Source organism: Artemia franciscana, unplaced genomic scaffold (assembly GCF_032884065.1).
Source record: "Artemia franciscana unplaced genomic scaffold, ASM3288406v1 Scaffold_289, whole genome shotgun sequence".
Classification (NCBI taxonomy): Eukaryota; Metazoa; Arthropoda; class Branchiopoda; order Anostraca; family Artemiidae; genus Artemia; species Artemia franciscana.
In genome coordinates, this window is record NW_027063627.1 from 181,418 (window position 1) to 208,587 (window position 27,170).

General features: G+C 33.4%; 2 protein-coding genes across 3 annotated transcripts in view; one reads left to right on the forward strand and one right to left on the reverse strand.

The window, feature by feature from the left end:
- Positions 1-23,744, reverse strand: part of LOC136043052 (transmembrane protein 242-like) — a 93,139-nt gene extending 69,395 nt beyond the window's left edge. Inside the window, exon 1 of one of the 2 annotated variants that reach the window (XM_065727957.1) lies at positions 23,660-23,744. The gene's annotated coding sequence lies outside the window, so the exon portion shown is untranslated. Of the gene's footprint in view, positions 1-11,385; positions 13,294-23,659 lie in introns of those variants that run through there. The other variant, XM_065727958.1, reaches the window with a different exon arrangement.
- Positions 23,745-23,880: 136 nt separating this feature from the next.
- LOC136043051 (palmitoyltransferase ZDHHC14-like) overlaps positions 23,881-27,170 on the forward strand; it is a 53,801-nt gene continuing 50,511 nt past the window's right edge. The window contains exon 1 of the mRNA XM_065727956.1: positions 23,881-23,985. The gene's annotated coding sequence lies outside the window, so the exon portion shown is untranslated. The remainder of the gene's footprint in view (positions 23,986-27,170) is intronic.

Sequence of the window (27,170 nt, forward strand, 5' to 3'; positions counted from 1 at the left end):
TTCGTACACCCAGATCCGATGTCGGCTGTGACCTGTAGGCGTCGAGAAAAAAAAGAATATGAAAATTAAGTGGCTATGCGTGGTTTCTGGAAAACAGGGAAGGAGTTATCGGATCGAGCTGAAATTTCGCGGATAAGCTCCTGGGCCCTATGGGACCTTAACTTGTGAATTTCAGCCCGATCGGACCACGTTAAAGGGGGGCTGGGGTTGGTGGGTCGAAACTTTCGGCCAGATTTTCCCCATGAAGGAAAAGTCGGAGGGGGATGAAATTTGGCAGGTTTCTTAGTTGGAGATCAGGCTACAAAATGCATCCATCCCCATCCCTCTGCGACCACTGGAACCGAAGATCACTTAACATTGTCGTGGTTCGCCTCTTTATAGAGGCACGTGTGCCTCCTTGATGAAGAATAAAAAGTCGTCTATAACTTTTTTCATGCTGCTCTACAGCACAATAAGACATGTCATGTATATATATATATATATATATATATATATATATATATATATATATATATATATATATATATATATATATAACTAGCTGTTGGTGTGGCGGCTCGCGCCAAACCAACACCTAGTTGGTGGGGGGACTAACCCCCCCCCGCGCGTAAGTCGTAGCGCGCCATTGTAGTTGTGTCCCTGTGTCCCACCTGCGATATATATATATATATATATATATATATATATATATATATATATATATATATATATATATATATATATATATATATATATATATATATATATATATATATATATATATATATATATATATATATATATATATATATATATATATATATATATATATATATACTAGCTGTTGGTGTGGCGGCTCGCGCCAAACCAACACCTAGTTGGTGGGGGGACTAACCCCCCCCCCACGCGTAAGTCGTAGCACGCCATTGTAGTTGTGTCCCTGTGTCCCACCTGCGATATATATATATATATATATATATATATATATATATATATATATATATATATATATATATATATATATATATATATATATATATATATATATATATATATATATATATATATATATATATATATATATATATATATATATATATATATATATATGTGTGTGTGTGTTTTTAACTACGTAAAACTTGCGAATATACAACATTCTTCGCTGTCCCATTGTCTGTGCATATATAAAGCCTTATATACTTATAACGACGTCATATGCAAACCCTCTTTTTACAAACAAACAAACATGCATACATACAACTTATTTTTATATAGATAGATAGATAGATATACATATACACTATAAATTAACCGTAAAACTTGCGAATATACAACATTCTTCGCTGTCCCATTATCTGTGCATATAGATAGATTGTCAGGTTTACCGACCCTCGAATTTTCAACATACAATCGTCCATGGGATAAACAATCTGTATTAAGATCTATACCGCATTTTTCAAATGATTGCCCTTGAGCTTTCTTGATGGTGATTGCAAATGCTAATCGAAATGGGAATTGCAATCTTTTAAATTGAAAAGGCAGATCCGTTGGAATCATGGGAATGCGAGGAATAAGAACAGCCTCAACCTCAAAAGGCCCTGCCAAGATTGTTGCCTCTATTACGTTTTCCATTGTTTGTTTTTTTACGGCAAGTCGCGTGCCATTGCAAAGCTTTGGTGGGTTAATATTTCGTATTATAATTATTGGTACGCCTATTTTTAGTTGTAGTACGTGTGGTGGAAACCCTGGGAGATCCAGGGAATTTAAAAATTCAGATGGATAGTTAACCGCTTCATTTGGTTCCAGAACTTTGTCGACTGACTTGTAATCGACTGCCTCGTCTCGAATCTTGGTCAAAATAATATTATTGATTTCGCGGAAGTCTTTATTATTGGCTGCCAGAATCGCTCGTTCACTTAGCCATTTATGATTTTTATAATTCGTTAGAATATTCGGAAATACCTTTTCAACCAATTCATTTTTGGACGTCACTAAATTACAGAATTCAGCAGGCAGTTGTATACGTCCTGAAATTGAGTCTACTGGGAGCTTTCCGTTTCCAATTGCCAGCAATTGATCTGAAAATATTTCATCAGAGTCATTTTTGATTTGCAATCGGACACGCATATTTATAGTTAATTTTAATGTCTTTACATGTGCCCATAATTTAGAATTTTTCAGAGAGGCATTCATTTCGTCAGCAGGGGCTGATCTAGGTATTATAGGTAATGTTTGCCTGAAATCTCCCGCAAGCAATATTAATGTGCTGCCAAAGGGTTTCGAATTTCCTCGCAAATCTCGTAATGATCGCTCCAGAGCCTCGAGCGATTTTATGTGTGCCTTTGTGCACTCGTCCCAAATAATAAGTTTGCATTGCTGCAATACTTTACCCATCCCAGATGATTTGGAAATATTGCACGTGGGAATTTCTGTAGAATGCAAATTCAGAGGCATTTTCGAAGCGGAATGAGCAGTTCTTCCACCAGGCAGCAACGTTGCGGCTATTTCGGACAACGCAATTGCCAACGCTATATCGTTTTTTGATCGAATTGATGCCAGAATCAATTTCATCACAAACGTTTTACCAGTAACTCCTGGCGCATCCAAAAAGAAAATTTCTCCAACGTTGTTATCAACACAATGCATAATCGTATCATAAATGTCTTTTTGTTCCGACGTTAACTTGGAAATATTATTTTGTACATACGACAATAGATCACTTGTGTTTTAACTTTGTTCACGATCCGATTCTACACATGTCGAAATAGCAGCGTTATGATTAGGTGAAGGCATTCCCAAATCCTGAAGAGGTTTGTTTGCCGTACATAAGCACAAATATTCAATAATGAAGAATAGTTATAAATTTCTGATGTAAAATCAAAGGTCATATCTGACGTCACAAACCGTCTTCAATGGAGTATATCCTCGGCCATTTTCGATTAATATTTCTCCTTTAACTCTGTAGGAGCTGAAGGAGAGCAAGTTGTTAGCATAATTCCAAACAATGCAAGAATTTGACTTGGAGTTGACGTTTCGCACGCGTCATTGATGCAGTTATCCCAATGTTGGTCATTCTCCAATAAATTCAGAGCTTGGCATGCACTACGGTAAGTGTCATGTATAGTACCGTTTACAGTTCTCAAATACTCTAAGGACGTCGGACCGGGTGCATTCACCAAAAGCAGGCGGAGAAAGATGAATTCATGTTGATTGGGTGAATGGTGTAGAGTCTTCCTATCGTGGTATCTTTGAAGATGGTAGGTTGACCGTCGACTGACTTACCCTGTTTTCGACGTTTAAATACTTTATTTTTAGCATTCCACGTGTAATACGAAGGCACTTCAGTACACAGCAGTTTTTTTTGCAAAAGATTCATTTTTACATAACGAAAAGAAAGCAGTTAACGTTGTATCCGGTGGATTCAGGGCTCTTTGTTGAGCGTTGGATTCCGAAAAATAAACACGCTGACCATTCTGTAAATGTACCGCTAAGTGAACAACAGCTGGACTTCGTTCATTTATCGCAAATAAAAGAATTCACCAAACCGTTTCATTACTACTTATGTATCTTACAGCCTGATATTGTACGATTTCATCGATATCACTGATTTCGCACTGCAAGCCAAAAACTGCCATGTTGCTGCGTTTGTTGACGTATTTACATATGTATTTGATTGCCTTTACGGAGTTACAGTATTCAACGTTTATGTGTGTATTAAATGTTTTTGATAATAAAGGTGAATATGGAACAGCCTACTGGTTATCTACTTCGATGGTGGTACCGTTATGCTTCTTTATTATTGCTGTTTTACCGCCATCTTCGGTAGATTTTCTTCTATATTGTGGGTAACCATCATTGCCGGTAATTGTGTTGGGTACTAAAAGTGGAAGATTTTGCTTTGTGCACCTTCTTTTGGCCATGCATGGTGATTTTTCATTCAGTGCACTTCAAGGTCCATGGATCATATTTTTTACGCCAATATCATATAAGCCCTTATCGATATTTTCATACGGTATTTCAGCGAAAATCACATCGTCAATTTCATTAAAAGTAATTTTATCATGTAGCCAGATGAGTATATGTGCGCGTGGCAATCCTCGTTTTTGCCATTCCACTGAGTACATCCAGCATCGCACTGACCCAAACACTGTCAGTTTTACTATGTAGTTTATCAGTGATTTCAACTTTTGCCGGAATACACGGGAAGTAATGTCAAGTCTATGAACCGCCGATTCTTCTTGAAGTAAAAGCTGCTGTATCTCGTCCCAAGATTGATTACATGTAAATGTAATAAATAATTCTGGACGACTATAGAGACGAACTTACGCAATAGCATCTTGAGCATATTCATGCATATGACGGGGACTGCCAGCATATGACGAAGGTCAAATCGTTAATCTTCCAACGTTAGTGGTATTACCGTCATTTACAACTGAATCTCGCAGATGAATGTATTGTTCATAGCGGAGCTTGGTCTGATTCAGACGGATAAATAGCAAACATTCTGATTCAATCTTTGCATACATATCAACGATGTATTGGTGAAACAATTGACGGCATTTTAAAATATAATTATCTTCAATGTGACGAATCATTACTCTATAGGAATAATAATTCATTGCGCTGCATTTCTTATTCATTTGTTTGTTGGTGGATGGATCTATCAATTGATTATTAAAGTCGGCTCTATCCCAAAAAATAATAGGACATTGTAGGGCACCTTAGCATCGATGAATTTCAGCGATTCTTACCAACTGAGCGTTTCGCTCATGAACAGTAATATCTCGAGGTAAAAACTGATCACCGACCATAACGATTGCCACTTCGTTGATAGTTGGAGCATTGTATTTACGCGCACTTTCGCCAGTATGCATTTTGTCAGCGGAAATAACAATTTCATGCGTATCAGTAGGCAACAAATCGATTGCTGTTTTGAACAGGCGCACTAAATCATTATTTTCGTGGAAAAGATGTTGGAATTGGGAAACGATAGTCCTTTCAACGTCGGGAGAAATTGCGTAACGTTCGTTCAACTCAGAATTGCTATCATTGATGAAATACAGTTGTAAAAATTTATGATCCTCACCTGAGAATGGTAGAAAGAACCCTGTTCTATGATAAATTTGCTCTTTTACTTTGAAAGCAGGCATAAATTGATTTTGATTATCGATTTGGGCACCAAACGACGTCACTTGGAAATATGAGTTATATTTTCTGATGTTTAATAAAAAACGCTTAGATTCTGACGTAGTTCCAGTAAGCAAAGTCTTCAATGGCTCTGGTGGTGCAGCCAGTTGAGGAAGTTCCTGAGGCGCAACACATTCCCATTGTTTCACCATTAAATTTCAAGGCCTTGCAATAGGGACAAATTTCAGACATAGTCCCGATTTATATAAAATAATATATACGATCTATATATATAAAAATAAGTTGTCTGTCTGTGTGTCTGTCTGTCAGGTGACGTCATGTTTCTGTGTCGACTGACGTCATGAAGTTAGTTGTCGTCATTTTTGCTATGGCGGTGACGTCATTAAAGATATTTAATCATGAAGTTAGTTGTCGTCATTTTTGCTATGACGGTAACGTCATTAAAGATATTTAAGCCATATATGTTCACGTAGAAATCTATTAATGTTTAAGTTTAAAATGACTGATGAACTTACAATGGCAAAAGCCGATGAAGATGCTCAAAGAGTCTATGCCAAAAAACTTGCTGCTGATAGAGAAAGTCAGAAAAGAAAGCGTGCCAAGGAATCAAAAGAACAGCAAGGAAACAGGCTTGAGGCTGATAGAGAAAGAAAGAACAGAAAGCGTGCCGAGGAATCAAAAGAACAGCAAGGAAACAGGCTTGAGGCTGATAGAGAAAGAAAGAACAGAAAGCGTGCCGAGGAACTACCAGAGCAACGCGAAAGCAGACTTGCTGCTAAAAGAGAAAGTGAAAAAAGAAGGCGTGCCGAGGAATCACAAGAACAGCAAGAAATCAGGCTTGCTGCTGATAGAGAAAGTAAGAAAAGAAAGCGTGCCGAGGAATCACAAGAACAGCAAGAAATCAGGCTTGCTGCTGATAGAGAAAGTAAGAAAAGAAAGCGTGCCGAGGAATCAGAGCAACCTGAAAGTTATCGCCTGGCATTCAGGTACAGCCCAGTCGATGATTATAGCTTGAGTAGATGTGTTCAAATCGGGACAATGTCTAAAATTTGTCACTATTGCAAGGCCTTGAAATTCAATGGTGAAACAATGGGAATGTGTTGCGCCTCAGGAAAAGTTAAACTTCCTCTATTGGCTGCACCACCAGAGCCATTGAAGACTTTCCTTACTGGAAATACGTCAGAATCTAAGCGTTTTTTGTCAAAAATCAGAAAATACAACTCATGTTTCCAAATGACATCGTTTGGAGCCCAAATCGAAAATCCAGATCAATTTATGTCTACTTTCAAAGTAAAAGGGCAAATTTATCATAGAGCAGGGTACCTTCTACCATTCTCAGGCGAGAATCATAAATTTTTACAATTGTACTTCATCAGTGATAGAAATTCTGAATTGAATGCACGTTGCGAAATTTCTCCCAACGTTGAAAGGACAATCGTTTCCCAATTGCAACATCTTTTCCACGAAAATAATAATTTAGTGCGTCTGTTCAAAACAGCCATCGATTTGATGCCTACTGATACGCATAAAATTGTTATTTCCGCTGACAAAACGCCTCCTGGCCAACATGTGCGTAGATACAGTGCTCCAACTATCGACGAAGTGGCAATCGTTATGGTCGGTGATCAGTTTTTACCTCGAGATATTATTCTTCATAAGCGAAACGCTCAGTTGTTAAGAATTGCTGAAACTCATCGATGCTACGATGCCCTACAATATCCTATCATTTTTTGGGATGGAGCCGACGGCTATCACTTTAATATTAAATTGATGAATCCAGCCACTAACAAAGAAATGAATAAGAAATGCAGTGCAATGCATTATTATTCCTATAGACTAATGATTCGGCAGGATGAAGAAAATTATATTTTAAAATGCCGTGAATTGTTTCACCAATTTGTCGTTGATATGTATGCTAAAATTGAATCAGAACGTTTGCTATATATCCGCCTGAATCAGACCAAGCTCCGCTCTGAACAATACATTCATTTGCGAGATGCAGTTATAAATGACGGTAATACCACAAACGTTGGAAGATTAACAATTTTACCTTCGTCATATGCTGGCAGTCCCCGTCATATGCATGAATATGCTCAAGATGCTATTGCGTATGTTCGTCTCTATGGTCGTCCAGATTTATTTATTGCATTTACATGTAATCAATCTTGGGACGAGATACTGCAGCTTTTACTTCAAGGACAATCGGCGGTTCATAGGCATGACATTACGGCCCGTGTCTTCCGGCAAAAGTTGAAATCACTGATAAACTACATAGTAAAACTTGAAGTGTTTGGGTCAGTGCGATGCTGGATGTACTCAGTGGAATGGCAAAAACGAGGTTTGCCACACGCACATATACTAATCTGGCTACATAAAAAAATTACTTCGAACGAAATTGATGATGTGATTTCCGCTGAAATACCTGATAAAAATGTCGATAAGGGGTTACATGATATTATTGTAAAAAATATGATACATGGACCTTGCGGTGCACTGAATAAAAATTCAACATGCATGGCCAAAGGAAGGTGCACAAAGCAATATCCTCGACTTTTAGTATCAAACACAATTACTGGCAATGATGGTTACCCACAATATAGAAGATCTACTGAAGATGGCGGTAAAACAGCAATAATAAAGAAGCGTAACGGTACCACCATCGAAGTAGATAACCAGTGGGTTGTTCCATATTCCCCATTATTATCAAAAACATTTAATGCACACATAAACGTTGAATACGGTAACTCCGTAAAGGCAATCAAATACATATGTAAATACGTCAACAAAGGAAGTGACATGGCAGTTTTTGGCTTGCAGCCCGAAATCAAAGATTTTGACGAAATCGTACAATATCAGGCTGGAAGATACATAAGCAGTAATGAAGCTGTTTGGCGAGTTCTTTCATTTCCGATACATGAACGTAGTCCAGCTGTTGTTCACTTAGCGGTACATTTACAGAATGGTCAACGTGTTTATTTCACGGAAACCAACGTGCAACAAAGAGCCCTGAATCCACCGGATACAACATTAACAGCTTTTTTTTCGCTTTGCAAAAATGATTCTTTTGCAAAAAAACTGCTGTATACTGAAGTGCCTTCGTATTACACGTGGAATACTAAAAATAAAGTATTTGAACGTCGAAAACAGGGTAAGTCAGTCGACGGCCAACCTACCATCTTCAAAGATACCACGATAGGAAGACTCTACACCGTTCACCCCAATCAACATGAATGCTTCTTTCTACGCCTGCTTTTGGTGAATGTACCCGGTCCGACATCCTTTGAGTATTTGAGAACTGTAAACGGTACTATACATGACACTTACCGTAGTGCATGCCAAGCTCTGAATTTATTGGAGAATGACCAACACTGGGATAACTGCATCAATAACGCGTGCGAAACGTCAACCCCAAGTCAAATTCGTGCATTGTTTGGCATCATTTTAACAACTTGCTCTCCATCAGCTCCTACAGAGTTATGGGAAAAATATAAGTCAAAAATGTCCGAAGATATACTCCATCGAAAACAGTTAGAGACGTCAGATATGACTTTTGATTTTACATCAGAAATTTATAACTACACTTTAGTTATTATAGAAGATTTGTGCGTACGTATGGCAAACAAACCTCTTCAGGATTTGGGAATGCCTTCACCTAACCGTATCACTGCTGTTTCGACATGTGTAGAATTGGATCGTGAACAAAGTTACAGTACGAGTGATCTATTGTCGTATGTACAAAATAACATTTCCAAGTTAACGTCGGGACAAAAAGACATTTATGATACGATAATGCATTGTGTCGATAACAACGTTGGAGAAATTTTCTTTTTGGATGCGCCAGGAGGTGCTGGTAAAACGTTTGTGATAAAACTGATTCTGGCATCAATTCGATCAAAAAATGATATAGCGTTGGCAATTGCGTCATCCGGAATAGCCGCAACATTGCTGCCTGGTGGAAGAACTGCTCATTCCGCTTTGAAATTGCCTCTGAATTTGCAATCTACAGAAACTCCCACGTGCAATATTTCCAAATCATGTGGGATGGGTAAAGTATTGCAGCAATGCAAACTTATTATTTGGGATGAGTGCACAATGGCACACAAAAAATCGCTCGAGGCTCTGGATCAATGCTTGAAAGATTTGAGAGGGAAGTCGAAACCCTTTAGTAGCACATTAATATTGCTTGCAGGAGATTTCAGGCAAACATTACCTATAATACCTAGATCAACTCCTGCAGACGAAATGAATGCTTGCCTGAAAAATTCTAATTTATGGGCACACGTAAAAATATTAAAATTAACTACAAATATGCGTGTCCGATTGCAAAACGATGACTCTGGTCAAACATTTTCAGATCAATTGCTGGCAATTGGAAACGGAAAGCTCCCAGTAGACTCAATTTCAGGACCTATACAACTACCTGCTGATTTCTGTAATTTAGTGACGTCCAAAAATGAATTGATTAAAAAGTATTTCCGAATATTCTAAAAAACTATAAAAATAATAAATGGCTAAGTGAAAGAGCGATTCTCGCACCCAGAAATATAGACGTCCACGAAATCAACAATATTGTTTTGACCAAGATTCGAGACCAGGCAGTCCTTTACAAGTCAGTCGACACAGTTTTGGAACCAAATGAAGCGTTTAATTATCCATCTGAATTTTTAAATTCCATAGATCCTTCAGGGTTTCCTCCACACGTGCTACAACTAAAAATAGGCGTACCAATAATACTTTTAAGAAATATCAACCCACCAAAGCTTTGCAATGGCACGCGACTTGCCGTAAAAAAAAAAATGGAAAACCTAATAGAGGCCACAATCTTGACAGGGCCTTTTGAGGGTGAGGCTGTTCTTATTCCTCGCATTCCCATGATTCCAACGGATCTGCCTTTTCAATTTAAAACATTGCAATTCCCAATTCGATTACCATTTGCAATCACCATTAACAAAGCTCAAGGTCAATCATTAGAAAAATGTGGTATAGATCTTAATACTGATTGTTTTTCCCATGGACAATTGTACGTTGCATGTTCGAGGGTCGGTAAACCTGACAATCTATTTATATGCAGCAACAATTGTACAGCGAAGAATGTTGTATATTCGCAAGTTTTACGCAGTTAATTTGTATTGTATCTATCTATCTATATAAAAACGAGTTGTGTGTATGCATGTTTGTTTGTTTGTAAAAAGAGCGTTTGCATATGACGTCATTATTAGTACATACGGCTTTGTATATGCACAGCCAATGGGAAAGCCAAGAATGTTGTATATTCGCAAGTTTTACGTAGTTAGAAACACATATATAAATCTATCTATATTCACAGGTGGGACACAGGGACACAACTACAATGGCGCGTAACTAATATGGCGCGTAACGACTTACGCGCGCAGGGGGACTTGGGGACTGCACCCCAACAGCTAATATAGTATAAAAATGAGATCATCGATCTCATTTTTATACTTTTCACAATGTAAACACGGGTTCCAGACCCCACCGAGATCATCCCGCTAATTAACCTAATTTTTAATTGAGTTTTCACCATTTTAAATGAAGACTTTCGACATTTTTACCATTTCACATCCTGAATTTTAAGATCAAAACAGATCTTGTGAAATAAGTAATTATATTTTATTTTTCCAATACTACCGATAAAATGTAATAATTTAATATTTAGTGGATAGTTCGATATCAATATCTAAATGATTTATTTCATCTTTATTTTTTCTTTCAATAACATTTTAAATCATACCTTTATTTAATTTTTTAATTTCTTTTCAAGATCAGCTGTTTTAGAATCAAAGCGCTTAGGTGCAGACAGATCAATCATTTCACCTTTAAAAAGGATAATGAAAACGAATCTCTTTCCATATTTAGTTGGAATAGATTTCATTCCTGTAATCGTGCATTCCATTCCGATTTGTAAGTCTTCTTTTCTTATAGTTCGATTATATTTATTTTCCATTTTCATTTCGCTTAAAAGTTTCTCCGTTTCTTAGGTGCTAATTTTATCAAACAAATTTCCAAATCGAAAATAATTTATATATTAACATATAATCTACTATCAATGACCTCCATGATTGCTTTTCTTTCTGAAAACAAAAAGAAGCAAATGTTATATGGACTACCAGGTAATTGATCTAATAAAAGTTTTATTTCTATATCAGCAGTTGATCTACTTCGATAAATATTCGATTCACGCTTTGAAACATCAAAACAAAATAAAGGATATGCTGTTTTAAAATCATTGTAACTTACAATTGTTCCACTATCAACATTCTTATGCTTCTATCCCAACTGTAAAAATCGTTGATAAGCGTTAGAATAATCTTCATTAGCATTAATGAAATCACAGTTCAAATCTTCCTGTGGATATCAATTTACTCTCACTTCCATTCTACCAGTGTTCATATGGTCAAATACCATATTGTTTTGCATATAACTGTTATCTTTTTCATATTTCTGTGACAAAACCACACTTTAGTTGTATTACAGCATTCACTGACTACCCTCCATGTTAATTCTTTATCCGTTTTATTATCACTTTTATAGGCATTACACGCTTCCCATTTAAATTCAAATGAGCTGCACTTTCCTAATCGAGCTTTTTATAGTTCCACCTTTTTCGTTAATCCGACTTCTAATTGAGACGCTATGGATAAACTAGGATGTAAAACTGGTAACATCCATGATAAATGCGTTACATTACTTTGAAATTTTGAGATCCAAATTTTATAATTATACTGGAAAAGTCGTTTCTTTTTAATATAATTTGATATGTAACACCTCTAAATACACAATTAATATATTGACAAAACCCAAATAATCGTGATACTGGTAAATACATAAGAACCATGTGACTTTCTTTGGTTTTATTCAATCTTTAAATAAACCACTATTAAAAGCTTTATTTCGTTTTATTGCAATGATTCCACCACCTGTTGTAAAAGTGCTTTCAAACTCATTTTCTGTTTTAAAGGAATCAACAGATTGAGTTTTATCTTCATACCAAGGCATATTAGTAGCTACGCTTCGACAATAGTCATCTGAAAATTATAATAAATTTTTGACAGTGCCATTATGCCTACATAATCAATACTTTCAATTAATTTTCCATTGAAAATATATTCAGCATTTCTAAAGAAACTAAATCCATTATTTGTCAAAATAGCTTCATCATTATTTTGCATATTTGTTCCATCCAATTCTGTTATTTTCTATTTTGAATAAAGGTCGCTATCATCTGGAAGAATCCAAGATTCTACATCTTTAAAATGAAATTATATTTTATTTGTTGAGATATTCAAATTGTTTTCTCCAATTTTGTATGTTCGTAATTGGTTGTAAAATCATCAATAATGGGCTTTTCAAATATTTCCCAATAAGGACCAACAACTTGATTCATTGCCATTTATATACAGAAAAAAATTATTAAATAAACAATAAAAGATTCTCGAACCGTCGTCACTCACTCTTCGATTGTCACTGATTGTGTCAACAAGAGCATCACCGGAGACATAGTTCGTCCCATCCCTAAAACCATTAGTTCCAACGAGACTTTCCTCTGCATCAAAATGTTTTTTGAAATAGCTCTTATTATTTGAAACTATATATTTTAGATATCTAACATCATTTAACTCTCTTTAATTATAATCTATCCAATCCTTTCCATATTCAATTACTCTACTTTTAAATATTTCCAGTCGAGGTTTAATCATAGTGTTATACATGGAAAGAGCTTCATCTTTTATACTTTTTATGAATGTCTTGAATGATTGAGAATTGACGATATTAAAAAAACTTCCAATAGAAAAATTTTACTAAATAATTTCATTTACTTTTTTCAAATCCAAAACAAATTCAATTTTATCTCCATTCAGATCTATTAATCTACCTACTTCATCAGTTATAGTAATTTTTAGCGCGCTGATATATTCGTTTCGATTGATTGGAAGATATTGCCTTTCTATAGGAATTTCACAGAGTAGCGTTCCAGGTTCTATTTTGGAGCAAAACCCCAGATCACATCAGAGGTTATATTACCATTTATAATTAAACTATCCACTAATAAGCAGCAAACATGTGTTTTATCGACATTTGTTGTGATATTAGGAACTTTAGTGCCTTCGTTATATTGACCACTTAGTTCAGCTTCATTTTCGAATCCTAAAATAAAACATAAATGACTATTAAACAAAAATTTCTAATTCTCTTTCAAAATAGTAACAAATTTCATCGTTGCTAGATTGGATGACATTCTCATTGGGCATCGATATAGGCATCTTTATAAGGGCATCTTTATAAGACTGTTCGATTTCACTTTTGTTACCACTAATAATAATCAAAACCATTTATAAGAAAAGTATTCTCTTGATAAAATTCAAATACTGAGATAGCTGTTGTAAATACTATTATCGACATTCTTCTTAATAATTTTACTTTGGATATTGAATCGAGCAGGTCAATAGTTTCATTTCTCACTTCATCAGATGTATTTCTAGCAGTTAACAAGCAAACAATATAGTTTTTCAATTATATCGTTTGCATTTAAGTAAATGTCAGTTTTGTGCTGAGTTTGAATATCATCAAAGTTATCTTTAATAGATTTTAACCTTCTTCTGTAGATTTTTACAAACTGACACTTTTTTCTAATTCATTAAATCTCACACCTTTCATCTTTCCTCTGTGACTTTGATTAAGCGATCCTGATTCATCTATTGTCCTCTTCTAATTATTGATAATGGTCTAAATAAAAACTAGGCATTTCAAAATAGGATTACTTAGGATCATAGTCCTGATTGATTTCTCTCAAAAGTTCATCATCTATCCCAGAATCAACATTAGCAATGAAATTTGGCTTACTGGGGGGGGGGGGGTAAAATAGCTTGACTAGACTGAGCTTGATTGCTTGCTTGTAAACTTCGTGCGTTGCTTCAAGATTGATCCAGTCGTTGTAATCGTCTTCTTACATTTATGTTATTGACATATGATTTATCAGTACTCATTTTATCTTCTGCTTCAACGATTGGAGCAACCAACTTTTCAGCACAGTCACGAAATCCAGCTTGCTCTAAGGAGCATTCTTAAACAATATTTCTTTGTGTTTCTCTACTTTTTGCTATACTCGCTAACAATTTGTTCAACTTTATAGGATCCATTTATAGAATGAAATATTTTTATTGAATAACCTTCGAGAGTTCTTTTTCTTAAAAACCACTAATAATGAGTTCACCAGTTTTATCTGGCAGCACATACGTTATAGAGGTTGTATGTTTCACTGCAGCTATTTGAAAAACTTCAGTTTTATAATTTGGTAGGTAACCTTTATCAAAAACACCCTTACTTTTATAAATTCTAACCAAATCACTAACATTGAATTTGTTTATGGATTGTTTTTGAACTTCGAAAACAGGAAATAAATTAGTGTAGATATTGTTTTCATGTCCTTCTTTACTCGCTTCTATTGGTTTCATTTTGAAGGATCGATGATGAAAATATTCATAATTGTTAACGAAAGAGGGTGATACATCTATCCAACGTTTTTTGTTGTTATAAATAAAATACTTCCACAATCTTTCTTTGATTGTTCAATTAAACCGTTCAACAATTTGAACTTTCAATTCACTTTCAGATGAGAACCAATGAATTTCATTAATCTTCAAAAATACTTGAACGTTTTACATGACAAATTCTTTACTTTTATCTGTTTGTAATTTTTTAGATTTTCTATTTTTAAATAAGCCCGTAAAAGCATTTAAAATTATTTGTTTTATCCTTTAAAGGAATACACCAAGCATATTCACTAAAATAATCGATGACTGTAAGAATATAATTAAAATTATTATTTTCATTTTTATACTGCTGCATATCAACCAAATCTGCTTGTAACTGGTCATCGATAGTATGAATGTGAACGTGTCTTCTTTCAAATGTATGATAAACTGGATGGTGTCAAGAATAACTTTTTTGATTTTGCAACACTTCTTTGATTGTGGTTTTTGATACAGTAAAATCATGTTCTTTTAATTTTCTGTGTAAATCATCAGTGCCAGAAAAGTTTAAATAACAGAGTTCTAAAAATTTGTTTTCTATACCACTCTTGCCAGTACAAATACCACTTCCGTTTATTCAGGATTTTTGCTAATTACTTCATTTTTTTTTAAATTTCTTTCAATAATAAAATGTAAAATACCCTTATTCATTGGCACTTCATTTTTTTTTAAACTGTCCGAGTTGAATACTCGCAGTTACAGTTGCCTTTTTACATCGCCTACAATAGATCTCTGTTTTTAACAGATTTAAATTATTAAACAAATTTGAAATATTAAACATATTAATAAACAATAACAGATTCCTACGTTCTCATGAAAGTCTCAAGAGTAGTAAAAAGCAAGCAATAAGATTCCTCAGGCTTCACTATTCATTAAGATTTAAAATTTTGTTTAATAAAATCAGTTCTTAATAAATGGCAGACATTGCAGAAGTGATTAAAACCTGTCTACAACGAAAATCTAAATTGGTCAAGATAAAAAACCAATTGCCACATTATGAAATTAATGAATTGCAGTCATTTGCCGAAAACCATAATTTAAGACAAAGAACTTAAAACATTCAATACAATCAAAGATCATCTTAATAATAAGATATCAAAGTGCGATCACTATATTCAATGGTCAGGAAAAGTAAAAAGAGAAAAAAAAACAAAAAGCAGTATCACTACAATATTGAGCCTGAATTAAAAGTAAAATTAGAAAATGAAATCAAAGAAAAGAAGAAAATTGTTTCAGATACGAAACAATTAAATAGTTTAAATTTAATAGTTTTAAAAAATTTAATAGTATACGAAATAAAGATATTACTGAACTTAATTTTTTTTAAATCAAAAAAGATTTCTAGTGCTGGAAATTATAATGAAGTGAAGAATAAAGTCAAAGGTTATTTTAATAAATCATAAAGAAAACAACAAAAAGGATGTTGATCAAAATCAACAGTTCATCGAGATGCAACTGGTAAAGAGAGTGTTAAAAAAGAACGGAATATTGACGTTTCAAATTTATTTATAAATAAGAAAAACAAGACAAGTTCCAGATATCCAAGAGTATATGCCGAAAGAAGAAGTAGAACGCGATAATAATTCAAGTATTTAATGGATAAGAAAAAAATTCCCTTACAGCTAATATTGCAATGAATGCAAATGGAGCTGATTTTGGACATGTTTTTGACTCTGTTGCTAGAGATTTAAAAAATAAAATGAATGATAGAGGTAGTTAGAGTTCAATTTACAACACGTGTAATATTTTATTTTCACAAGGATAATGAAGAGCTCAAACCTATCCATTCTCATAGCTACTCCTGAATTTTTAATAAAAATAGTGACATTGAACAAAGTCATTTAAATAATGACTAGGAATCACAGGAATTGACACATTTTGGTCATAGAGAATACACCCAGATCAGGTTCACAATTTGAACGAGTCAATGAAATTGATTATAAAATGACAAGATTACCAAATTATGTGGGAGATACTTATAAAGGACTACTTGAATTTGTACAAAATAAAAAAAGCTTGCATTAATGTACAAAAATTAATGATAGTAAATACTTTCTTTGGTCAATACTCGCTTTTCTTCATCCATCGAATGATAGATATGTTGATAGACTATCACAATATAAACCCTATGAAAATGAATTTAACTTTAAAGGGATTACTAATTTTCTATAGATATTCAAGATATTTGTAAATTTGAAAACAAATATAATATTAAAACTTTTCTTTGAAATAAGTGTAAATAAAGTGGTTAGAGCTCATATTCCTAAAACTAGGATCAATGGAAAAACTGCTATAAATGTGATAACTATACTCTATTTACATAGTCATTACGTTTTAATTGAAGATTTAAGAAGATTATTGAGAACTTAAATTAATAAACATAAATCAAAATTTATCTTTGCACCTACTGTGGAATACATTTTACAGAAGAGCAAAAGTTTGAAAAACATTATAAAAAGGATAACTATGAAGATCCTGAAATCATTATACCAAAACTAAGATCTAAAACCGAATTTAAAAATGTAGCTAAAAAAATAAAAGTACCTTACTGTATTAAAGCTGATTTTGAATAATATAAAAAAAATTAATAAAAAAAGTAAAAAATAATTACAGTAGCAGAGCAAAAACCATTTGCTTATGGGTTCCAAGTATGTTGTTGTTTTGATACAACACAAAATAAATATTACGGATACTTTGGTGCTAGCGGGCATTTTATAACTACCATAACAGAGGTGTGTACAGAAATAACCAATGAGTATGAAAATAGACAGAGAGATCATGGTTATACGCAAGATCAAGTAAGAGAAAAATAGAAGGTTACAACTATTAGAATTTTTCATATTTGTGAAAAGGAAATAGTAAATAATAATTTTTATTTAGATCACAACCATATGACTGGTAATATACGTGGATTTACTTATGCAGATTGTAATAAAAACTTAAGAATTCCTAAACATATACCTATTGTACAACATATTCTCTAAGAATATGACTCACATTTATTTTTTTAGAGACTAGTACCTGATAACGGTATTTTTGATTCAGCAGAGTTTCATATCACTTTATAAAACAATAACTGTTAATGAAACGCAATACGAAATGGTTTCATAGATTCACCCTGTTTTATGGCTTCATCGTTAGATAGACTTTCTGAAAGTTTAGCTAAATGTGAATGTAAATTCGATCGCAATTGTTTAAGAAACAATTTAAAGTATACTTCTGATATATTTCAAAACACTGACGAATTCAACGAAAAAAAATAAATAAAAGGATTTATCCCTATGAATACATTGATAGCTAAGTAAAAATAAATGATACAAAACTACCTTCAATAGACAAGTTTTATTCTACATTAACAGGGAAAAATATTTCTGCAGAAGAATATATAAGAGCGAAATCTATTTAGATATTAATTAAATGTAAAACACTATTAGATTGCACTATTTGGTGTATTATATTACACTAAATAATACCTAAAAAGTCATGTTTTAATTCTATCAGATGTCGTTGAAAATTTTGGAAATGTATGTTGAATACCTCGCTCTTTTTGCTAAAGTATTTCTAGTAATTTCAAAAGAGCTATATATTCTAAATAAATGGCCATTATGATTCAGGGGTCATTATTAAATAATTCGAACAAAATTTGAACTTTAGTATAAAGAGTGAGGTATTAACGAGGGGACAACCCCCCCCCCATATTTGTAATAAAAAATACGAATATAGAACTTCTTTCCGTAAGTTATACATATTTATTACTAATAGAAACGTTCGTAAATAAAGTCAAACGGTATAGTGGTCTTCTTAAGTAACCAAGACATTGGAGGGCAACTAGATCCCCTCCCCACCCCTTTTTCTTCAAAAAAGTCCGATCAAAGCTTTGCAAATGCCATTTAGCCAAAAAAATTTAAAGTTAATATGCAAATTTCGTTTTAGTTATTCATGTACGGTGATCTAAAATCAACACCTACAGTAATTCCAAAATGTTCAGAAATTAAATTAAAAAAACGAATTCTTTTTAACTGAAAGTAAGGAACGGCATTAAAGCTTAAAACAAACAGATTTTATTCCGTATATGAAAGGGACTGTCCCCCCCTCAACGCCTCGCTCTTTACGTTAAAGTTTGACCCTTTCTCATGACTTAATTTTAAAAAAAGGTTTTATTGTAGATAACGGTATACGATAACCTGACAACAGTATTTTTGATTCAGTGGAGTTTTATATCATTTTATAAAATAATAAATGCTAATGTAATTCTATACGAAATGTGTTTAATAGATTCACTCTGTTTTATGGCTTCATCGTTATATAGACTTTCTGAAAATTTAGCTAAATGTGAATGTAAAGTAAATTACAATTGTTTAAGAAATAATTTTTAAGTATACTTCAGATGTATTTCAAAATACTCACGAATTCAACAAAAAATAATAAGGAAAGGGATTTATCCCTATGAATACATTGATAGCTAGGCAGAAATAAATGAAACAAAATTAATCTCGTTTGACCAGTTCAAATCTAGATTAACAAGGAAAAATATTTCTGAAAAAGAATATATACGAGCGAAATCTATTCGGAAATTAATTAAATGTAAAATACTATTAGATTACACTAAATTTAGTGTATTAGATTACACTAAATTATACCTAAGAATTGATGTTTCAATTTTATCAGACGTCGTTGAAAATTTTAGAAATGTATGTTTAAATAATCAAACAGTTTGTGGTAACGAACTGTAGTAAGGAGTAAGTAAGGAGTAGCAGTAAGGAGGCAGTGGAAGAGACCCGGCTCAAAAGTAACCAAAACTCTCAATTTTGAAACAAATATATACATCAAAAGAATCGCATATTTATATTGATTTTAAATTAAAAGTTTCATCAGGTTTAGTCTTACCAATCAAAAGTTAGGAGCCTTAGAAAATTTGCCTTATTTTTAAAAAAGGAGGGAAACATCCCCTAAAAGTCATAAAATCTTAATGAAAATTATACCATCACATTCAACGTGTCAAAGGACTCTACTAGAGAGGTTTGAAGCTCTTATCTACAAAAATGTGGAATTTTGCATTTTTTGCCAGAAGAAAAATCACGGATGCCTGTTTATTGGTTGTTTTTTTTCCACAGGTGTGATCGTATCAAAAAACCGGTCCTAGGATGCCGCGAGGGCGCTCATTCTTACGGAAATTAAAAATTCTATCATCTTTTTTAACTGACCAAAAATTGGAGGGAAACTAGGGCCCCTCCCACGCTCATTTTTCCCAAAGTCACCAGATCAGAATTTTGAGATAGTAATTTTGTTGAGCATAGTTGAAAGGCAAACAAATATGTCTTTGAGGATGAACTAATCCCCCACAGTCGCAGGGGAAGGGCTGCAAGTTATGAACTTTGCCCATTGTTTACATATAATATTGGTTATTGACAAAGCATAATGATGTTTTTAGGGGGGTATTTTTCGGGGAGTAGTGGGGATTACGTGAGAGGATCTTTCCATGGAGGAATTTATCACGGGGGAAGAGAACTTCCATAAAGGGGGTGCTGGATTTTCCAGCATCATTAAAACCAACAATGAGAAATTCAATAAAAAACAAGTTTTTTTACCTGAAAGTAAGGAGCAACATTAAAACTTTAAACGAATAGAAATTATAATATATATTAGGGAGTTTTCCCCCTCCTCAATACCTCACTCTTTACGTTAAAGTATATTTTTGAATTTTCAAAAGAGCTATTTATTTTAATAAAATGACCTTTGTGGTTCAGGGGTCATTCTTAAAGAATTGGAGCAAAAGACGAACTTTAGTGTAAAAAGCGAGGTATTGACGAGGGGGCGAAATCCCTTATGTAGGTAATGAAAATATACGAATATAGAAGTTCGTTACAGAAGTTAATTTACAAGTTACATATACTCATTACTAATAAAAACGTTCGTAAATATAATTAAAAGTTAGTGGCCATTTTAAGTAGACAAAACATTGGAGGGCAACTAGGCCCCCTCCTCCACCCCTTTTTCTCAAAATCATCCGATCAAAACTTTGAGAAAGCCATTTAGCCAAGGATATTAAAACCAATGTGCAAATTTAGTTTTAATTATTCATGTATAGTGAGCCAATATCAAATCTTCACTAATTATAAAACATTCAGAAATGAAACAAAAAAAAACAAGTTTTTTCAACTGAACATAAGGAGCAATATTAGAACTTAAAACAAATAAATCATTATGTATATGAGGGAGTTTGTCCCCTCCTCAGTACCTTACTCTTTACCCTAAAGTATTTTTAGTAATCTCAAAAGAGCTATTTATTCAAAATAAATGGCCTTTATGATTCAGAGATCATTATTAAATAATTTGAACAAAATTTGAACTTTAGTATAATGAGCGAGATATTGACGAGGGGACAAGCTCCCCATATATGTAAGAAAATATACAAATATAGAAGTTTGTTATGTAAATTGATTTGTAAGTTATATATTTTTATTACTAATAAAAACGTTTGTAAATAAGGTTAAAAGGTGTAGTGGTCTTCTTAAGTGACCAAAACATTGGGGGGCTATTAGGACCCCTTCCCGCCTCTTTTCTCCTCAAAATTGTCTGATCAAAACTTTGCAAAAGCCATTTAGCCAAAAAATGTAAAGTTAATATGCAAATTTCGTTCTAGTTATCCATGTATGGTGATCTAAAATCAACATCTGCATTAATCCAAAAACGCCCAAAAATTAAATTAAAAAAATATTTTTTTTTAACTGAAAGTAAGGAGCAACCTTAGAAATTATTCCATATATGAAAGGGACTGTCCCCTCACTAACACCTTGCTCTTTACATTAAAGTTTGACTCTTTCTCATAACTCAACTTTCTAAGTTTTACTATATATAGCAGGGCATTGAGGAGGTACAGTCCCTTTCATATACAGAATAATTTCTGTTTGTTTGAGTTTTAATGTTGCTCCTTACTTTAAGTTAAAAAAACTTGTTTGTTTATTTAATTATAAACTGGACCTGTTGCACTTCTTCTCAGCACCCAAACTAACATGGGAAGCTATTTTCAAATACTTTAAAGCTGAATAAAGAGCTATATATATATATATATATATATATATATATATATATATATATATATATATATATATATATATATATATATATATATATATATATATATATATACATATATATATATATATATATATATATATATATATATATATATATATATATACATATATATATATATATACTTTCTTCAGAAAGTTTTTCTTCCAGGAAGAAAAACCTTCCTAGATTTAGATTATGCTGATTAGACTTAAGCATCCAAGATAAACTGTGAGCATAATGAATGAACTTTTTGAGTTTATGAGAACAATAGTTTTGTGAGTTCAGGAGCTAGCATAGGCATTAATGTTGAGAAGAATAAGTTGCTAAGGCTAGGAGTAAGTGAAGATGAGAAGATGACACTGGGTAATGAAAAGATTGATCAAGGGGACAGCTTCACTTACCTTGGTAGTATCAGAGGCAATGCTATAGCATTGCCTATAGTAAAGGCACTAAGGTTTCAATGTTTTATTGTTATTATTTTTTTCCAGAGGCACTTCTTATGGAAGGAATGATCTTATAGACTTTAGAGGGATTCTTTTGAATGGAAACTGAACGTCCTAGTGCCTTTTTTAAGAGTCAAAAGGGATTAGATGGCAACTAGTCCACCTGCCTTTTTTCTTTCAAATACTTCAGGTAGAAATTTTAAGGTAGCCATTATGTTAAAAATAGTTCAAAGATCAAATAATAAAAAACTCTGGGTCAATACACTCCTCCCCCCTAGAGTTTGGAAGGGTCCTTTGAAATAGTTTAAAGATCAGATAAGCCCAACCCCTCCTCAATCAAAAGAATGTATTAATGATATTTTATTCCAAAACTTAAGGGGGCTCATCCTTGGCCCTCCCTCCATGGCCTAACCCTCTCTCAAAAAACTTATTAACAACATAATATTCAAAAAATTAGGGAAACTGACCCAGAGCCCTCTTTTGCTAGACCCATGATGTCTTATTCTAAAACTTACAGGAACTGAAACATGACCCCCCCCCCCAAAAAAAAAAAAAACAAGAACAAATCATTAAAAATATTTCACTGAGAAACTCTGGGAGCTGACCCTCTATGGCCAAACTTTGGAACATTGGTAGAATATATACAAATTTACTCTTTTTGTATCATTTTTATTTGTAATATTTTCTCTGTGGCTTTTTCACATTAAGAATTTTTCATGAGGTGGGGATCATGACATGGGGGAATTTTACAGGAGGAATTTTCTGAGGGAAATATGTCTAGCCACACAAGATAGTTTGGGAGATTTGGTATGCATCACAGCAATTGTCAAAAAAGACCACTAAAACTATCTATCTTGAAGAGTCTTGGAGATAACTAATAGAATTCAACTGAATACTTGACATACAATAATAATATATATGTCAAATAATGATATAATAAATCGTAAAGATGGCTTGTACCAGCTTTGCCTCTCACTCATACTTCTTGTCTTGGCTCTGTCTCCAATTGGCTTGATGGCAGATTGATTTTAAGTCAAAAATTACACAAAACTACAGGGCAGCATCATATTAGCCTAGCCTAGAGGATATCTGCAAAATCTAGAAAGGCAGACAGAGAGAATCAGAATATTCCAGAGTTCTTTCAGGGAACATATTATTAATAGCAAGAACATTACAAAACAGTGAGTGTGCACAGTAGGCTAGCTTAATGTGTTACTTGATTAAAAACTAGACAAAGAGTGAAACAAAAAACTATGGATAGGGAAATTCTATCCATCCCATCAGCTACTTGATAAGTATCACAAATATTCTCTAATAGGCCTACACACCATCAACAAGGAGATGAACGCACAGCATGGGCCTTAGTTTCCTCTGAAGTGTAAATAAGGCTGAGGTAATTAAGTTTTTTATTTTAGGGGTTCTTTCAGAGATCCGATAATCTTAATATCCATCAAGACTTACTTTGAATTACAATTACAGCTAAAATAAAGACAAGAAAGCTAATAGTCACGATCTTCCAAATTAAATATTTTGCCGTGAATTGCCTAGTCATACGAAAATATAAGACTCTTTTAAACCATTCAGGCTTAATTTTCTTATTACTAAGGGAATTTTGCAGGTTTGATTTGAATTTCTCTTTCTGTTTCTAATTCAGTTGTAACATTAATATCTTAAAACTGGTAGGTTAAACTACTATAAAAATATGTCAACAAATAGAATATAGAGATAAACAAATGTCTAGAATAATGACAAGAATCAGATCTACACCTACAAACTGAATAGAGAAGGTTAATAATTTAAGCTTAATTAAACATGATTATATTAGTTACAACTGGCCATACGCTGGCTAAAATTGTAGATGATAGGCTAAGCTGGGATTTTTGCTCTGAAAAAAAAACTTGATAAAATCTAGCTTGGAGAAAACTAGACTAACCAAAGAAACATTTTTCCTATGAGAACAGATTTGGCTATCTTTTTCTTTTCAATTATTACCTAGGCCTATATTATTCATTTAACAAAGATTGGTGAAAACACTTTAGACTCTCATTCCCATGTTTACATGTCCAATGGAAATGCTTAGAGCAAGCATTGCTCTGTTCAATAACATCTTAAACTATTTAAGCCTCATTTTCAGGTTCAGAGGGTTCAAATACATTTTGGACATGCGTAGGTTCAGTACAAATCAGTTCCATACAGTATTGTTTACAGCCAAAATGCAGGATTAAAGCATTTTCTGTTAAAAGTGCTATTTGATAGGAAGGATTTAAATAGAGCAGAGATTCAAAATTGCATATCATGTACTAATATAGGCTAATCAACAATTTTACACTCTGGTTAAGCCTTTGACTAAATTAGAGCCAAGTGTTGCTGTGAAATTTTTTTTTTCTTCAATGAAAATCTAGATTATTTTTACCTAGATGAATTTTCCTAGATTATAATTGATTACTAGCTTACTTTTGTATGTGCTATAGGCTATATTTTTATGGCACTTGGTATTACCCAGGTGACATAAAGTGATTACACATTCTGTTTGTTGGTCTGGTGGTCTGTCTGTCCTGGTTTTGCTAGTTTAGGCACTTCCAGATAAGCTAGGACAATAAAATTTGGCAGGTGTATCAGGAACCAGATCAGATTAAATTAGAAAGTGCTTTTTCCCCTATTTAACCACCTGGAGGAGAGTGGGGGAACAGTTAATTTGGAAACATTTGAAAAATGAAGTATTTTCAACTTACAAATAGGTGATTAGATCTTAATGAAATTTGATATTTGAAGGATAATGTGTCTCAGAGCTCTTATTTTAAATCCCAACCAGATCTGGTGACATTAGGGGAGTTGGATAGGGAAACCAGAAATCTTAGGAAAGGCTTAGAGTAGAGAGATTAGGATGAAACCTGGTGGGTAGAATAAGCAAATGTTGTAGATATGTGATTGATGTAATTTGACAAGATCTGCTCTCTTTGGGGGAGGGGGGGGTTTCAGTACTTTGGTGAGTTTGGTGCTTCAAGATGTGCTAGGACAATGAAAATTGGTAGGCATGTCAGGAACCTGCACAAATTTACTAGAGAAAGTTGTTTTCCCAATTTGACCATTGGGGGGGGAGTGAAAAGAGAGGAAAAATTCTAAAAAGTATAGTAGGCTATTTTTAAGTTACAAGTGGGTCATTGGATCTTAATGAAGTTTGATATTTAGAAGAACCTTGTGTCTCAGAGCTCTTATTTTAAATCCCTACCAGCATTAAACCTCTGATTTTTCTTTTAAATCAATCTATTGATTCTTAGAATTTTGCTAAAGCTCATGCCATATGAGCTCTGGGCTCTTCTGACCTTGTCACAAGTGCCATATGAGCTCTTGTTTTCTTCTTGTTTTTACTTCTTTTTTTTTCATTTAGGCCACTATATTTTTACAGCCAATAAAAATTATCATTTGTGTTCCTTTGTTAATACCTTGAATCTTTCTTTTTGCAGCATAAGGCACAGAAACCTGTAAGTCTCTTATAGGAACCACTAGGACTAAGTTGTAATTTGGCTAAGTGACTAGCCTAGTCTTTGTGTACTCCAATCTTAAATTTCTCATAAGTATTTATAGGCAAAACTTTTCCAATAGACTATTCTATGCCAATGCTGACAAAATTTAAAGCTTTTGAAGTGACTTTGATTTATAGCAACACCAGGGGGGGGGAATAAGATCAATGTTGATATTACTTGAACAATTGTTTTGTGTCATGAAACTATTGTTAATAGATGCATTTTGACTTTTTAAAACATCTTTTCTCTCTTTCAAAACTACTGCAAACTCACCATTATGGAGTTATTATATATTTGCACATTAGGGGGGGGGGGAGTAAAGCATAGCATATATTAAATACAGCAATGGTTAGTTTAAGTATTTAATATATACTATGCTTTACCCCCACCCCCCTAATGTGCAAATATATAGCCCAAATTTGTTTCTAAACTATTACAGATTTGCAATTTCCAGTATCCAATCAACAACAACAGAAATGATTACAATTCTATATGTGTAAATACAAGAATATTTGGGCTGGAATAACTCCATAATGGTGATTTTGTGGTAGTTTTGCAAGAGAGAAAAGATGTTCAAGAAGTCAAAATGCATCTATTAACAATAGTTTCATGACCTAAAACAATTGTTCAGGTAATACCAAGATTGACCAAGAATAGTAGTAAAAAGTTTAAAGAGTCCAATATTTTCAAAATATTAAGCTTATCCCCTTAGTTTTCTGGTTATTATGTATTGACAGCTTAGCCTTTATAAGTTATTTTTACAGTGTGGTATTCTGTGATATATTAGTACTTTGGTGACTTTTCTTTGTATACAAAGGTATTGACAGTTGGAGAACAGGCTATATATGTTAAAAACCTTAGTTTTAGTTGATGATAATTGTAGTAACTCTTAGATATTCTAGGCTCTTTGATGTTTTAGTATTTTAGTGATTTTTCTTTGCACATTCCAACAAGTTAGTAAAGTTAGAGAATTGGCTACATAAAAGATGACCTTTTTTCTGCCAAGTTTTGTGCTTTTTAGCTATTAAAACTCAAACCTCAGTTCTTGTTATTACCCAATGCAGTAATGCTCCTAGACATGAAGTATTAAAAGTCCTAGTAGTAAATGTGTTAGCTATCAGGTTGCTCTTCTTTAGACACTTAAGCGAAATGTTGAAGCTGGAAGAATTGGCTACATAGCAGATGGCCATTGTGCTGGCAAGATTTGTACTAGTTTAGCTATTATAGCTCAAACTTCAATTCTAGTTGAATACCCATATTCTAATATTCCTACACATGCAATGTTCTGAATTCCGTTAGAATTTTTTTGGCTACTCCTTGATTATTGAAGATGTAAGAACTGAATATATATCAGACAGGAGCTTTTTTGGTTAGATTCATGTCCTGCAGTAATGCTTCTTGGCATTCAAGGCTCTTAGATGTTTTGGCTGTTTGGTTGCTGTTCTTTT